General features: G+C 55.3%; 1 protein-coding gene across 4 annotated transcripts in view; it reads right to left on the bottom strand.

The window, feature by feature from the left end:
• Nucleotides 1–14,716, bottom strand: part of PTPRE (protein tyrosine phosphatase receptor type E) — a 179,879-nt gene extending 165,163 nt beyond the window's left edge. The window contains exon 1 of one of the 4 annotated variants that reach the window (XM_069566883.1): nucleotides 14,278–14,716. The gene's annotated coding sequence lies outside the window, so the exon portion shown is untranslated. Of the gene's footprint in view, nucleotides 1–14,012; nucleotides 14,209–14,277 lie in introns of those variants that run through there. The other 3 variants (XM_069566876.1, XM_069566879.1, XM_069566878.1) reach the window with 3 other exon arrangements.
• Between the last annotated feature and the right edge of the window lie 1,894 nt (nucleotides 14,717–16,610).

Here is a 16,610-nt window from a genome sequence, read left to right as displayed (position 1 = left end):
TTGCAGGCAGATTCTTTACTGCTGAGCCACTGGAGAAGCCCCTCAGACAGGTGAGAGGAGACAAAATTGCCAACTCTGTTCTGGAGCTTGGAAAACTGAGGTCTATGCCAAAGGCTACATTTGGCACAGACCTTATTTCACAGAACCACCTCATCAGTGCTGGGGAGTGTGCATTGCAAAGTAGCCCAGGGACTCCTCTGAAGGCCTCTGCCTAAAACAGCAAAGGTGCTGAGGGCGGAGGTTTTCTGGCTTTGCTCATTCATTAGCGCAGCTACTTTCTAGCAAGCTCAGCTACAGTTGTACCAATGCTTCATTACTTCTGGATGTAAAAATGATACATTGTCAATAGTTTTTAGGGAAGATGAAAGCACCAAGATGACTGGGTCAGAGCCAATGTTTCCATGTTCTGTAACCAAATGGGACCCTACTGAACATCTCACCCAAGCTGTCCTGGTTAATCTTGCAGTTTTTATTACTTAGGTCATGAAATAGCCCCTGAACACAGAAAGGGAAGTCGGACAGAGGGGAACAGGCCGGCTGTAGGCTGACGGTGAAATCCTACTGACAATAGTTGTTTAGCCACTCAGTCCTGTCCAACTGTTTGCAACACCATGGACTGTATCTGGCCAGGATCCTCTGCCCATGGGATTTCCCAGGCAAGAATACTGGAGTGGGTTGCCAAATTCTTCTCCAGGAGATCTTCCTGACCTAGGGATCAAACCCATGTCTCCTGCATTGGCAGACAGATTCTTTACCACTGAGCCACCAAACCTATGCTTGTGCCAAATCACACATCTCAAGAACACGTGGTCCCCCTGCCCTGTCCTTCCTGACGAAGAACCAGGTCTGTGACCCTATAAAAGTTAGCCGCACAGTCACGTCTAACTCTTTGCGATACCATGGACTGTAGCCCACCAGGCTCCTCTGTCCATGGAATTCTCCAGGCAAGAATACTGGAGTGGCTTGCCATTTCCTTCTCCAGTGACCCTATCACTCATCCCCATTTCCAACCCAAACTCTTTCTTGATAAAAACGCTTAGGAGTTCATTCCCACATGTTCCTTTGATTTGTTCAGACACGCAGTTTCCCAGAGACATGGCCCGCCTCACATCATGGTTAATTATATTTTTTATGCATCTTGACACAGTATTTAAACCTCCACCCAAAGGCTCCTTGTACTTGTCATGGACATTTTCCAGCTTAAGCCTCCTGCAGGGAAACGTTCCCCTCCAGTCAGACCAGACAGCGCCGCATTTACACAGACTTTATCCGGATCTGTGCTGCTTGATTAAGGGGCTGAGCTCCTACTGACCAGAAATCAGGCTGGGTGGGGTGAGGGCAAGGGAGCAGGTGCCCCACCTGAAGGTCAGCTCCAGTCCCAGGTTCATCCAGATCCTGCCAGAGGCAACAGGAAGTGAAATGCGTGTTGTTTGAACTTTGCATTAAAGAAAGACCACAACTCCAACACTAGGGTATCTCAATAGGATTTTTCCCGATGTGGAAACTCTCCATGGAGCTGTTAGGACTAATTAAAAATGATTCTCCAATCAGGAGCAATTGGGCAAATCGTTCTGGTATTCAGTTCTCCCGGGCTTGTACCCCTCAGCCCTGGATATCTGCGGTCCTGTGGGCAGGGTCTCTCCCATGGCCACTGGTGGGCGGGTGAGGGGGGGGTGGTGGCCTGTTCCCGGAAGTCCCTCCCCCGGCCTCCTCACGTGATGAGGCAATCGGGTCTTTTTTATTTTTTGGAGACTGGACAACAGCAGGCAGGGGACAATGGGCATTTCTTGGATCAGCTTGGCTGTTACTCATTTCAAAGGAATGGCATGCCGGCAGTGAAGTGCCAGGTCCCAGGGCCGCTGGCCCAGGCAGGCATGCAGCAGGCAGGAAAGCTGCCCAAGGCACGAGGCTACAGCCGCTGCCACCTGCGGGCCCTCATTCCACAGCGTGAGTGTCTGCGACGCAGGAGGGTGAGCTCAGGGGGGCTTGGGGTTCTGGAAAAAAGAAGCACCAGGGGTGGAAGTGAGGATAGGGAAACATGACAGCCCAGTGGGGAGGAGGGGACAAGGCCACTGGGTGACCCTGCCACCCTCCCCGTCTGGCCTTAAGAGTCCAGCCTCCTTCAGACGTTAAGGTTGGGAACAGAGTCCTAGGAATCTGGGTTCACTGCCAGAGAGATGGGCTCTTGAAAGAGAGCCTGGCAGAACTGCAGTTCTGTGGGGTGAGGGGGGAGGGACAGCCACTCAGCCATCAACACCCAGTGGAAATGGGGACCCCGTGAACACAGTGCTCTGGGTCGAAGGGAAGGGAGGCAGGTGTGGGAGGCCCTCTCGGTCCCACAGGGGTGGCACCAGGACCCCGGGGGCGGCCCCCTGGCCACTCATGGTCCCCCAAGTGAGGCTGAGCTGTGTGCCACTGGCCTCTGAGGGGAATCCTGGGGGCAGACAGACAGACAGACAGACACGGAAGCCCAGGCCCCAGGTAAAGGCTGCAAGGGCAGGATCTGTACATTCTATTCAGCACTGGAGCCCCAGCACCCAATAGGTCTCTCCCATTCATGTTTACTGAATGATGAGTGGATGTATGTATGTACATGACTATGAGTCTCCCGGGGCTTACAGCTGCAGGGAGGAATGCCCACCCCAACCTCAACCATCACCACCACCATCACCATGATCACCACCATCACCACCACCACCATCACCAGCACCATCACCCTCATCACCACCATGATCACCACCATCACCACCATCACCCTCATCACCACCATGATCACCACCATCACCACCGCCATCACCATCATCACCACCATGATCACCATGATCACCATGATCACCACCACCACCATCACCACCACCACCATCACCCTCATCACCACCATGATCACCACCATCACCACCGCCATCACCCTCATCACCACCATCACCCTCATCACCACCATGATCACCACCATCACCATCACCACCATCACCAGCACCATCGCCCTCATCACCACCATGATCACCACCATCACCACCGTCACCCTCATCACCACCATGATCACCACCATCACCACCGTCACCCTCATCACCACCATGATCACCACCATCACCACCGCCATCACCATCATCACCACCATGATCACCATGATCACCATGATCACCACCATCACCATCACCACCATCACCACTACCATCACCCTCATCACCACCGTCACCCTCATCACCACCATGATCACCACCATCACCATCACCATCACCACCATCACCCTCATCACCACCATCACCCTCATCACCACCATGATCACCACCATCACCACTACCATCACCCTCACACTGCCAGGAACCAACCCTCCAATGTCTACTTGGTTTAGTTCTCCTTGTTCCAAAACTGTCATCTTTTAAAAAGCAACACTTGAAACTGGCCCCCAGGGAGTCCCCAATACCTCGTCATGGGTCAGTCTATCCAAGACCTCTCATTTAGGATGGAAGTGGCTGCAGCAGGACTGAAAGAGGAGCAGAACACAAACAAAGGAGATTCCCGAAGATTCCAGCCACCCTCAGGGCGCACCCAGGACTGGTGCCCTGCCCATGATGGTTCCATTTTGGTCCTGTGAGCCATGGGGATCAGGTAACACCTCAACCCCACTGTCAGCCCTGCAAGGCATTGGTGCTTCTTCTCCATCTGCCGGGGCAGCCACAGTGCCACCCACTGCCCTCTGACATCACAGAAAGTCCTGACCTCATTCCTAGGCCCCCGAAAAAGCCCCGACTTTTTCCACCCAGTTACAGGTTGGGATTCCCTGGGGAGCTTTGTAAGAAATGCAGCTCCTGACCTCACAATATGCAGGGGGCTCTAGGACCTGCCCTGTGACTCAGAGGCATGGCCTCACTGGAAAAGACCACCCAGAGACTCTCCTGCCCCCTGCTCACCCCTCATCAACCACTCCCAGTACACATTCATCATCAGTGCTTCCCTTCCTCAGAACTCTTTTTTCCCTCCCCCAGCCCAAGACGGAGCCCAAGTCCACCCACTAATTCTAAGACCATTCCTGGGTAGGCCCTAGGGATCCTCCCCTCCTCTCCCTGAATGGTCCACCCTCTTCCCTTCCCCTGAAGGCTCCAGCTGCTCCCCCCTGAAGGGTACAGTGGTTTGAGGGGAGCTCCTCCACCCCCGACCCCTGGCAGTACGCAGGGCCCCAGACTGGACAATCAGAATAGGGTGAACCCTGCCCCTCAAAGTGCAAGCTTTTAGCGCGGCGAGTGACCGAGGCCTGGTGCATCAGAGCCAAGGAGACTCACTCTGGAGTCCACGGCCTCACCTGCTCGGGCAGGGGGTGGGGCTCTCTCCTGCACGGATGATGGATAGGAGGCTGCTGGAGACACAGGAGGAAGAGCCTGTCCCAAGAAGGAGGAAGTGGTGGGGCCTTGACGGCGATGCTGAACCACTGGATCCCCAACCTTCAGTTACGTGAGTCGGTGAGGCCCCTCGTGAGATGAACTGTGCTCCTGTCTCTGACACCCCAAGATCCCTGATCATACAGAACCTGCCTCTCCCAGCCTGCGGGGTGACCTCACACCTTCCTCTGCACTGGGGCCCCTGGAAGTCCGGGCGGAGGGTGGGGCTGGGTGGAAGAAAGGCGGAGCACCACCCTGAGGTCCAGACTCTCTAGCAGACCCTCCCACAGACGGCCCTGGAGGCCCCAGCCGCGTCGGCCACGGAAGTTGCTTCCTCTGCCCCACCACCAGAAGCCCCCTCCTGGAGAGGTTGGTGGCCGCAGGGCGGTGGCACGCCCACCCACATCCTGGGGACAGGTGCCCTGGCTGGGGGCGGGGGGCGCAGTGGACCCTCAACCAGACTCAGAGTGGAGGCTGCAAGGGGCTCATCGTGGAAGGCACAGCCCGCTCAGGCTCCGGGGGCTGCGCCTTTCCAGACTCACGGGAGCCTAACCAGTGTCCCATATCAGAGGCGACAGGGGCTGAGCCCCAAGTGACCGGACACCAGTCACCCCACAGGCCTCCCTGCACACTGCAGCCATCGATTAGGCAACAGGGACACCCACACAGCCAAGCCATCCCCACTCTGTCGTTCGGGCCATCAGCTCAGAAGTCACCCCGGGAAGCACGGCCACACTCCCCACCTAGGGGGCCTGGAAACAGCACATGGAACCTGGCTGCGCCAGTCTCCAGAATACCAGTCACGAAAGAAAGTGCCATCTCTGTCCAGCACTTACAGATCACTGCCATACTGAAACAAGCAAACAAACGAAAAACAAAAAAAAAGGAGAAAATCCTTAGTGCAGTGAAGTAGCTAGGACTGATGCCATTGATTCATTGATTCATTGATTCATTGACTCCTGCCCAGCACTGCCCATTCATTCAGGATGTGCGTTTCAATACGACATATAATAAGTCATCTGCTAAACAAAAGCATGCCAGGCACAAGAAGCACATGTGTGACTGACCACCTTCTGAAATACCGCCCGGCTGCAGCTGGCCGGGCCCCAACCACACCCAGAGGGCCAGGCCGGTGAAACTTGGGCCAGGCCGACAGAAAGCGCAGGCCTGGGAGTGAGGCGGGAGTCTCCCCCACTCCAGGCTCCGCTGGGAGCAGGAACATTCGACTCCTGGCGAAACAGACAGATAGGCTGGGCTTTCAGGTGATGGAAGCAGATGAGGGGCCTCCATTTCCCGAGACCCCAAAGCATGACCAGGGGATCAGATACGGGAGGGAGGTGAAGAGGTCAGCCTACCCCTTCTCTCATGAGAACACGAGAAGGAGTCTCCGTCCGAGTCGGGACATGGTCCCGGGAATGGGCATCGTGACCCCGGCAAGTCTTAGGATGTTCACCGGGGTGCAGGCATCACCCTTTCACTCTAAACGGGGAGATCACGTGGGTCCCCAACCTCCTCAAACAGATAAAGCCTAAAACAAAAAGGGCAGAATTGGCGCTGTCTTTTAGTTCCTTCTTTACGGAGTGTTTTCTTCCCATTATGATTTATCACAGGTTATTGAATACGGTTCTCTGTGCTGTACGGCAGGACTCTGCTGATTATCCATCCTACAAATAATACCTGGCATCTGCGAACCCCAAACTCCTACTCCGTCTCTCCCTCCACCCCCTTCTCCCTGAGAAAGCGCCAGCCTGTCCTCTCTGCGAGTCACTTTCTGTCTCACGGATGAGTGCACTTGGGGCGTAGTTTAGAGTCCACATCAGACACAGCTCAGACGGCGGTAAGAGGCTGGGGAAGGCCAAGCTCTTCTGTCTGTTTGGTTCCAGCCTCCCCACCCCTAGGCCCCAGGTCCCCTGAGTCACCCGCCGTTCCCCAGAGAGGTCATGCCACTTCTCACCGCTGGGCAAGCACAGGGAAGTCCCTCTGTCTGGAATGTTCTAGGCCTGTTGGCCAACATTCTTGAAAACGATGCCTGCTTGTTGGAGAAGCTCTTCCAGGCCCCACTTCACAAGCTGGTCACAGCAACTCTGCTCCGCCTCTGCGGCCATGCTTACCTTATACACGCCCTGGAAATGACCAAGTTTGCCCTCCTATGGGTGGAGGGCAGGGGACTCCGACCTCCAGGATCTAATGCCTGACGATGTGAGGTGGAGCTGATCCAATAATTACAGAAATAAAGTGCACAGTAAATGCAGTGCCCTTGAATCATCCCCAAACCATTCCCCACTTCCCACTTACAGAAAAACTGTCTTCCAGGAAACCTGGTCCCAAAAAAGTTGGGGACCACTGGACTACAGGGCGCCCACAGGACAGGTGTCGTGATTGCTTTGTAATGCCAGTGTTAAGCCCAATTTGAGTATGCCACAGATACTCAATAAATGTTTACATCCCCATTTGTCCCTTCCATACCACCTTACAGACTACTTCCCAATACTACCCACATTTGATGAAAACCAAGAAAGTTCCTTTGAAAGAATATTGTTGGCTGGCTAAGAATAGGCCTAGCTTGGCACAATTCTGTGCAAAATTATTAAATTTCTGGCTCTTGCATCTTTATATTATGTTGAGCCAAAATCAGGACTTTGCTCCAAGGAATTTAAATGAGCAGACTGATACCATCTCCAATACATGACTGAGCTTCAGCTGATGTTCGCAACACGGCTGAAAAGTAATTTATTGAATTACTGATGCACTTAATAAAGTGCTGCCAAAAGCTCAGAAGGAGAGGGTGCTGAGCCAACTGCACTTGAACTTGAAGGGGTGACTGTTTCAAAGCATTTTTATGTCCAGGACTTAAATGTTCAGCTGTTTATTAAACTAAGGCCACTTTCAGAGCCAGAAAAACCGCCTACTGAAGAAAAGTGTCCATCACAAGGAATAATTTTACTAGTACCCAGGCAGGTTTTGAGAGGACTTGAAATAACATGGTTGCAAAGGAGAGTTTCTTTTGATTAGCCAACGTCTTAGCGAAACCAAGATGGGTTTATTTGTACATGGTTAAGCAGTTAAAATATTTTAATCTCCTTGGAAGAGCACTTAGGTGTCTAGTAGCCATTAAAGCAAGTGCCCTAAGGCAACAGTTTCAGGGCCCAAACTGAGTTACTGCAAACCCTTGAATGTCATAAAAGGACACACATATTCTGGCTTCTGGTTAATTCACGCTGATTCCCCTCCCCTGTCCCCCTGGAATTGTGGGACAGTTCCTCCTTCTGTGATTCGGTGAGCTTGGTCTAACTGGTAGCCCTGTGCTTGAAGGCAGTGACCGGTCACCATTTTGCTCTCTGAAACCATCTGAGACTGCACCCTGGAACTTAATTCCTGCCTACAGGGACCTAGAGCCAGGCCTCCTATTCTGGATTGAAAGCGAGTTTGGAGGCCTCCTTAGATGACAACTGGAAGATAAAAGCTCAGTATCTGAGTCTCTCTGTCTCTCTGCTTTGTACCAAGTGCATTAGTATAAAATGGCTATGAGCAGGCCAGCCCTGGGAAAATTGTCAGAAAAACTCAGAGCCCCTCCTGAGCCATATGTCAAACAACAAAAGAAAAGCTTTATTCCATGACAAGCATCCAGACAGACTGGTGAGTGAGGTGGGGCGGAGCAGGGGAGGATGGCCTATGACATCAAGTCACGGAAGTGGGTGCCCCACTTCAAGACCAGCCTTTGGAATGGGAGCAGAAAGCAAGGCTGGAGCTCCCACAGTTTAACAGGGAGCCTGCTGCGCCAGGAGCCTGCACCAACCAGACTCTGCGTCCCCCAACTCCCAGGGCTCTCGTGCATGTTGGCCAAACAGTCACGGCCAAGTCTGCTGGAAGCCAACTGAACTCAGCCGAGCCGACCCGTGGGAGCCCCAGCCCAGGGACACTGCCTGAAAACACCAAGTCCCTTTGGGGCGAGGGATAAAATAAAAAGGCCGAGTCCAAAGGTCACTCAGGACAACACATTGTAACCAAGTAGCTAGGCGACGGGAATATTCACAATTCCCGGCCTAGGAGTAAAATGGAACTCGTTGGCTCTCGAGTACAAATATCAGTGACTAAAGTTACGACCAACCTAGATAGCATATTCAAAAGTAGAGATATTACTTTGCCGACTAAGGTCCGTCTAGTCAAGGCTATGAGTGGTCATGTATGGATGTGAGAGTTGGACTGTGAAGAAGGCTGAGTGCCGAAGAATTGATGCTTTTGAACTGTGGTGTTGGAGAAGACTCTTGAGAGTCCCTTAGACTGCAAGGAGATTGAACCAGTCCATTCTAAAGGAGATCATCCTTGAGTGTTCTTTGGAAGGAATTATGCTAAAGCTGAAACTCCAATACTTTGGCCACCTCATGCGAAGAGTTGACTCATTGGAAAAGACTCTGATGCTGGGAGGGATTGGGGACAGGAGGAGAAGGGGACGACAGAGGATGAGATGGCTGGATGGCATCGCTGACTCGATGGACGTGAGTCTGAGAGAACTCTGGGAGTTGGTGATGGACAGGGAGGCCTGGCATGCTGCGATTCATGGGGTCGCAAAGAGTCGGACACGACTGAGCGACTGAACTGAATGTTTGGTTGGAAATGACCAAATAGATCTCAGGACATTAATAACCAAAAATGATGCCTGCGTCTTAGACAGTGGACGTGGCGTGACTTGCTTTGAGGACACGGTAGATGCGTCCGAACAGAGATCAGAGCTCAGGTCATCTTGAGCCTGGCCATGAGGCGGTGCCGTGACCCTCTGGCAAGCTCGCACAGGTGATGGCAATCCATCCACACGGCAGCCCTGTTGGGGACGTGTGATCACGCCCATTGCAAACAGGGAGGATCGCCCTGGGAGGTGTGTTAAGTCACTCGCCCCTAACCGCAGCGCCCGGAGCCCCAGCCTTGACCCCGTCCCTCTGGTCCAGTCTGTGCTCTGAGCCCTGGGCTGGGCGCCTCCCAGTGATGAGCAGAGCCCGGGGCTTAGATGCACTGCTGGTTCTCAGACGGAGTGAAATGACTGTGAGCAGGGGAGAGACCTCAGCATGAAGCCTCCTCCCCTGGTGCACTCTGGGGTCTGTCCACTTCCCTCAGAAGCTGGGCTATTCTGGGAGCTCCGGGCTCCTGGCGAGCATCCTTCATCCCTGGGGAGGATGATGCAGCCACGCACCTGCCGGGGGAGGGTGGCTGACGCTCAACACTCATTCCGGCACATCACACTGCTGTTGGAGCCCAGCCACAGGGTCCAGACTAGCTTTCCTATCAATTCCTCATTCCCCACCCAATAAACATAACAGCAAACACTTGCCCAAAACGCTTCTGGTTTTTAATCACACGAAAAGTGAAAGTGAAAGCGTTAGTTGCTCAGTCATGTCCAACTCTTTGCATGACCCCAAGGACTGCAGCCTGCCAGGCTCCTTGGTCCGTGGAATTCTTTAACCAAGGATAATTTTTCCCCTTCTGTCCCCAAATTGAGTTTATATTTGTTCCAGGGAGAAAGAAAACATTGGCCCCTTTTTGGGTTATCTCATCCAGGTTACATCCACTGGCTACACTAACATCACTGACTGGGGGATTTTTGCAGAAGCTAAAGCCTACAGTCAGTGATGTGTTAATTGGCATTCTTGATTATACTTGAAGCATATTTTAAAACACACATTGAAAAAATATATTTATTTGGTTCTTATTTTCTGGACATCAATATAAAAGGATATGCTGCTTTTTTGAAAGATACTGTTGAAAAAAAATTTTTTTTTTCATAAGCTTCGACAACTCCTTTGAAGTGTCTGAGGAGTTGAAAGAAAGACATCAGGCTCACATTTTTGGCTCTGAGCTGGGAGCTGTGTGAGTTCAAAGAGGCTGCAAACCACATCAAAACTCCTGGGTTCGAACACCTGGGTGGGGCAGCCCTTGATGGACGAGGTTTGGGGAACAGCAGCCAGACCGAGAGAAGCAAAGGAAGCCAGCATGGTAATCCCCAAACGAGGACTCTCTTAGCCCGAACCCAGCAGACGCTGCCCCCCACAACTGTGCGCCTGCATCTGTGAAATTCACCGAAACCCCTCCACCTCTGGTGCAGCGGATCTAAAACCCCATCCCTCCAGAAGGTCATCCAGCACTCTGCTATCGGAGAAAAATGTAAGTGACATGAAAGAGTGAGAAGTTACCTCTCCAGAGAAGCCTTCTGGTGTGTCTGGGGTCAGCACATAAAATTAACAGCACACTAAACGTGCCCATGAGCCTAACTGTCCTCTGGGTGGGCCTGGCACCCAGAGCGGACAGAGAAGTGGCCCCTGTGATGGCCCAGCAATGGCAGGCAGCCCAGCTGTGGATGGGGTCGGGGCCGGGGGCTGCACCACCTGGACCAAGTGAGTAGCGTGAAATCGGTCAGCACCCTGGCGTTAGGAGGGGCTCAGAGATGACCCAGTGCCCACACGTCTCTCTCTGGAGAAAAGAAGTGTGAAGTTCTGAGGGTTTGGGGGGCAGTCCGTGGCTTCACAGCCTTTATTTCCTAGAATAAAGAAGCCCTTCTCTTGACTTGGGGCCACACTAGTTCTAGGCCACACTGCTTCTTGACCCCGGCTTTGGCTGGCTTGCGTCTTACACAGAGCCTGGTTTAATCCAGCCCGTGGACGCAGGCTAATGTGCGTAAATGACTGCATCTCCGCCTCCCAGGCCACTCTCACACTCAAGAGTCAATGGTGTGTGTTAAAGAACGGATTGGTTCAAGGCGCACAGCTCATGTTATGAGATTAGAATACTAAATCACACAGATCTTACATCCTTGTTCAAATTATCACACAAAAAAAGTTAACTGGCATATCTTGCTGCATTGACTTGAAAGAGCACTTTGGATGGCATACAAAAGGTATGCTATGCATCTGTTAGAGTGGATTCTGCAAATACTAATGACCTCAGGTAGAGGGGTTAGGAATGCTTTGTGGAGACCCAGGCATTTGAAGTGGGCCTTGAGGTACGGGTAGGAGTCCCAAAGATGGAGATAAGGGGGAAGGAGATTCAGATTAGGAGGCTGAGCAGGCTTTACCTTCGAGGATCTGGAAAGCCTGGGGGTGCGTTCAGGGAGCATGGACCCATGGGTTCACTGGAAGGCAGCATGCCAAGGCAAGGAGTGAAGGTGAACTTGGAACATGCAGGTTTTTCCTAGTGATCATCAAATATTAAGAAGGCCAGTCTTTATCTTAATGGGTATATTTGTTCCTGTTGTGACAGCAAAACCTCTATAATGGTAACTCAAACATTATAAATGGAAAAGACGTGTCAAATAAAGGAACGGAAAGTGACTTCCATGGTGTCCCGACTGCTCTGCAACTTGCCTCCTGGGGAGGTCATCTGAGGTCGCTTTGGTCCAAGTCAGACGGTCATTTTAGCAAGTACGTTCAGCATCTCTAGAAGCACTGGCTGTTTGGTCCCTAGGCAGGCGTCTCTTCTCTCTCCATCAATGTTTAAAAAAAAGGGTGGCTGCCTATCAACCACAACAGACATCCCCTAAAAACACACAAACACCTCTACATCCTCAGACCAGTTCCTAAAATGTTTCCATTCGTCCACAGATGAGTTTCCAGAGCCTCCTGTCAGGTGCCTGGCTGGGTGCTGAGAACACAGCATTTTCCTTGGGGAAATAACAATCCAGCCCATCTTCCCACAGCAGGATGGAGGCTGGTGTGATTAGAAGAATAAAGGAAGCGTTAGGCAGTGTTGGGCTGGGTGGGAGGTCCCAGGTGTGACTTGACACGTGTTGAGTTTGGGGGCATTTGCCATCCCAGAAGAAATGTCAAGTGGGTGCCTGAGCCTCGGACTCGCAGAGGACGGGCCTAGGACAGGACATGCTTCTGACCTGGAAGGAGGGAGTTTTGTTAAAAGCGGGCAAGCGCAGCATAGAGGAGATCCATATCCATGTTTCAGCTCCACCACCAACCATCAACTGTGGCCAACTCCTCACACATCTGCCTTCAACACGCCCCCTCTAAGGGACCCTGGGCCCCCACTCCACGGCCACTGCAGCCCCTCTCCGGGTGGACAATTTGCGCGCACGCACACACACACACACACACACACACACACACACACACACAAACATACACGGATGGACGGGAAGGGTAAAGCATGAGGACACGGAGCTCCGGAAGGCATCCGCTGGCTTCCTTGGGGCACCGGCCAGGTCATCTCGGGGCCGGGGGAGGTCCCTCCATAAAGCTGAGAAGTGGCCCCCGCGCAGGGCTGTGGACCTGCCAGCAGCTTCACACCCTCTGAGCCTCCACAAGAGGCCTCCCAGTGACAGTCACAGGACCTCTTTATTCAGTGCCCACCACCCACGTGGCTGGGGGCGCTGAGTGGCTACGGTTTTACATCTAAAACCGTCTGGATTCAGCCAAAGACCCAGCCTACTACACGAGCAAATCTAGATCTTAGCTCTTGCTGACATGCGCAACGTTTCCGGGGTAGGGGTGAGGGGGCAGTGGTTGGTTCACAAGCATGGCTGACACCAGTGAACAAAGGCCAGAGGTCACGGTCAGAGGCAGTGCCACCTCTGGGAAGGGCCTGTCCCACTGTCACCACCTGGCTTTTTGCTCCCCAAAGCCTCCGAGCCTATCCTCAGAAAGCCTGGACTCCCAACGCTCTTTGCACACAGAGCACTGCCCCAGGCCACGAAGGCTGAGTGACCGCGCTGTCAGGACACCCACGCCCATCCCTTTGCACCCTCCTTCGGCTGAGAGCTCTGGTTCTGCAAAGGCTCAGCGCTCCCTTCACCCCACCATCCCACCCCACTCACAGTTGAAATAGGCATAGGTCTTTATTTTGCACAATCAGGATTTCACTAACCTTTGAGACACAAAGACCTCCAGGCACCCCAGGTCAAGGGACACCCAGGGTCAGGAGCTGGCTGGACAGTGGTACAGGGAACTTCTGAAACACCTGACCAGCCTTTGCTGGTTGTTATCCCACCCCATCACCTTTCTCTCTAGAGCACAATTGAGCCACAATCCTCTTTCCTGGAGTTTCCCAGGTAGGAACTCTGGTAGAGTGGTCCTCATCTGAGATCCACGGCAAAATTCTGCGAGCACAATTGTTTCACCTTTCTAAAAAGGCTTGCCGAGCCAGGAAGGAATTTAGGTCAAGTTCAGCGCGATCGCTCCAGGTTTGGCTCTGCCTCTCCATCCGAGGGGCTGTCCAGCCCTTCCCAGATGGTCCCGGGGAGCTGGCAGCCTTGGCTTTGTGCTGCGCTCCGGCCCAGGCGCTCTGACAGGTCACCCCGCGGACACCGTGGGCCAGCCTGGGCCACAGGGGAGCGCCCACTTGCCCCAGCGCTCCCTGCCGCATCTCTGAAGCCCCACAGCCGCACCCCACTCCCCTGCCCTCCGTGGGAAGGCCAGGGGCGCCCGGCCAGCAGCCCACGCCGCTCGCGGAGCTGCTGCAACTCGGAGTCACTTTCTCCGAAGGCTCGGGTCTGACTCCTGCGTGCTGCAGCCCCCAACACACGCGCCGGCACCCCCTCTGGGTCTAGCCTGCCTTCACACACCTCGCCCTGTCGCCATCGCCACCCGCAGGCACACTCACTCTGCTGGTCCGTTTACCCAGAGGGAGCCCGCGAGAGCTGCCTACCTGCTCGCCAAGTTGGGCTGGGGAGGGACCACCCCGGGGGGGCCCGATGGCCGGGCTCGCGCTCTCCCCCCGACGCCGGCACCGGGCAAGCTCCCGGGCCGGCAGAGACCCGGCTCCGGGACCCGGCACCCGGGCGCGGCCCCTCCTTCCCGCGGCGTCGGCCGAGGCGGTGTGTCCCCGGCCAGCTCGGGCCGCCCCGGGCGCACGGCCACCCGCAGGGGTTCGCGGGGGGGCCCCCGGTCCGCGCACCCTCGCGCGCACTCACCTCCCGGAGCCGGGGCGCTCGCGCCGATCCCGCCGCCGCCGCCGCCGCGGCGACTCCGCATCTCCCGGGGCGCCCGCCCGCCGCCCTCCGGGGCGCCCCGCCGTCCCCGCCGTCCCCGCCGGGCGCGCAGGAGGCTCGTGGGGACGCGCGGAGGCCGCGGGGTCCGGGCGCCGCCCGCGCCGCCGCCGCCGAGCAGGAAATTTGTGGGGCCGGGTCCCCGCCGCCGCCGCCGCCTCCTCCGCGCCGCTGGCTCGGGCTCCGCGGCGGGGGCGGGGGCCGGCGCAGCGAGGAGCGGAGGCGACGCCTGGTGCCCGGCGCGGGGAGCGCACCCGGCCCGCCCCGCAGGGACCGGCCGGCCGCCCCGGACCTTGACCCAGGCGGCCGCCCCACGCGCGGGGACCCTGGCCGCGCGGCCCCACTGCCTGGACCCGGGCGAACTGCCGGTATCAGGGTGTGACCCTCTTACAAGCGGGAAAGGCTCTTCCTTCTCAGCCTTGGTCTTGGGCACCAGGGACTGGAGTGCCTGGACACCCGCTCTGGGTCATGCCCTTGTTTCAGGAGGGCAGAGGGCAGGCGCCCAGAACCTAGGAGAGCCCAGAAATCTCTTGAGCTGCTGTCTCCCTCCCTGCAAAGAGGGAGGAATGGTAGCGCTGGGTGGATGTTGTACTGGGCTCAATTTGCTCGCGAGGCAGGAAATAAGGGTTCGATCCCTGGATGGGGACAGTCTCCTTAGGGGGGGCATGACAACCCACTCCAGTATCCTTGGCTGGACAAGAAGGGACAGAGGAGCCCGGTGGGCTACAGTCCATGGGGTCGCACAGAGTTGAACAGGACTTAGCAGGCAGGCGTGTGCTTGTCGTTAAGTCAGTAACCTGCAGGCACAGGAAGAGAAGGGACTACCAGGAAGGGTCTGAACCAGGCGTTCTCAGGGACTGCTTTGCAGAAGACTTCCTGAAAGCTCCTTGGAGGAGTTTCAGAGTGAAGGAACTCCCACGGGGAAGGGCAGAACGGACGCCTGTGTCAGCCTGGTTCTGAGCCCTGGTGCTGTGCCCTCCAGGTGAGCCCCAGGCTCCCGCCCTCACGTGGGAAATGCATCCTCCTTGCAGGGACCTCACTCTGGAGGGCTTGTGAATGGCGGGACCAATGGTGAGAAGGTGACACTTAGGGCACGGTACCCTGCCTGCATCAGTAGCCAGCAGACACCTCCTGGGACCCCTGGCACCTGTTCTGGACAGAGCTGTGGACTCCAAAGGCTGGGGAGGGTGGCCACCTATTGGCTGGGACCGTTTGCAATGCCATATATCCCTTCCACATGGCGTAAAGAGAGGTGAAAGAGTGCAGAATTTGAACTCGGTGCTCTGCCCATGCTGTCCCTGGAGATCTTGTCTGGTGCCAGGGCTTTAAATACCATCTGCATGCAGGGAGCTCCAAAACAGCACAGTCTGTGTGGCCCTCTCCTCCACGCTCTGGCTTCCTGGCTGTCTGCCAGGCAGACCCAGCCCTTGCTCTGACTCTGTTTCTCCGCAGGCTTCCTGTCTCCCCCTCACATCCCACCTCTAACACAGCCCCACGTCCAGGTCCTGTCTCGCTCTGTGGTGCCTCTTGACTGTGTCCGCTCCTCTCCGCTCCGCCACCTTCATCTGATGACTGCAGGGTCCTCCAACTCCAGACTCATTCATTTTTAGGCAGTCCATTCTAAGCACACCGTCCAGGGAGACTCCCTACAAATGAAACCAGGCCCTGCCAGTTTTCTGCTTAAAAGCTTCCATTTGGAATAAAAGCCATATTGCTGGGCGGCTCTGCCTAACTTCTCAGCAGCTCCCGGGCCCTGGGTTCCAGCCCCCCAGCACCCTCTCTCAGGGTCAGAGTCAGCTCTTCCCCACCTGGGACTCCCCGCCTTGGTACCTGGCCTGCACCTTCCTCCTGACCGCCTCTGGGAAATGACCCTGCACCACTCCCTTCTGCTCTGCATGTGAATACACACACAAGGTGTATCCCCTTGTTGGGAATACACTGATTCCCTTGTTGAGTGTCAGTCTTTCCTCCCTCCCGCCCCTCCCCCTCCTCAGGGCCGTGCCTGTCTCCATCACCTCTCCATCTCCAGCTCCTGACACAACACCATAGCTGGGAGGCTCCCAATAAAAGCCTGTGGACTGACAGATCAGAGGCAGAAGGGCCCCAGCTGCAGTGCCAGGCAGCCCGGTCACCCTGGAGCCCAGCAGGGCAGTTCGCTGCCTCCAGAGCGTGCCCTGGGGGGAACAGCCCAGGTCAGGTAGGGCCAGGTAGGCCAGTGACTCCGCCCAGCAGTCAATTCCCAGCCTCCGTGGCCTCCG

Source organism: Ovis canadensis, chromosome 22, assembly GCF_042477335.2.
Source record: "Ovis canadensis isolate MfBH-ARS-UI-01 breed Bighorn chromosome 22, ARS-UI_OviCan_v2, whole genome shotgun sequence".
NCBI lineage: Eukaryota > Metazoa > Chordata > Mammalia > Artiodactyla > Bovidae > Ovis > Ovis canadensis.
Note: the sequence above shows the minus strand (reverse complement) of the source record. Positions and strands in the feature narration are given on the sequence as shown.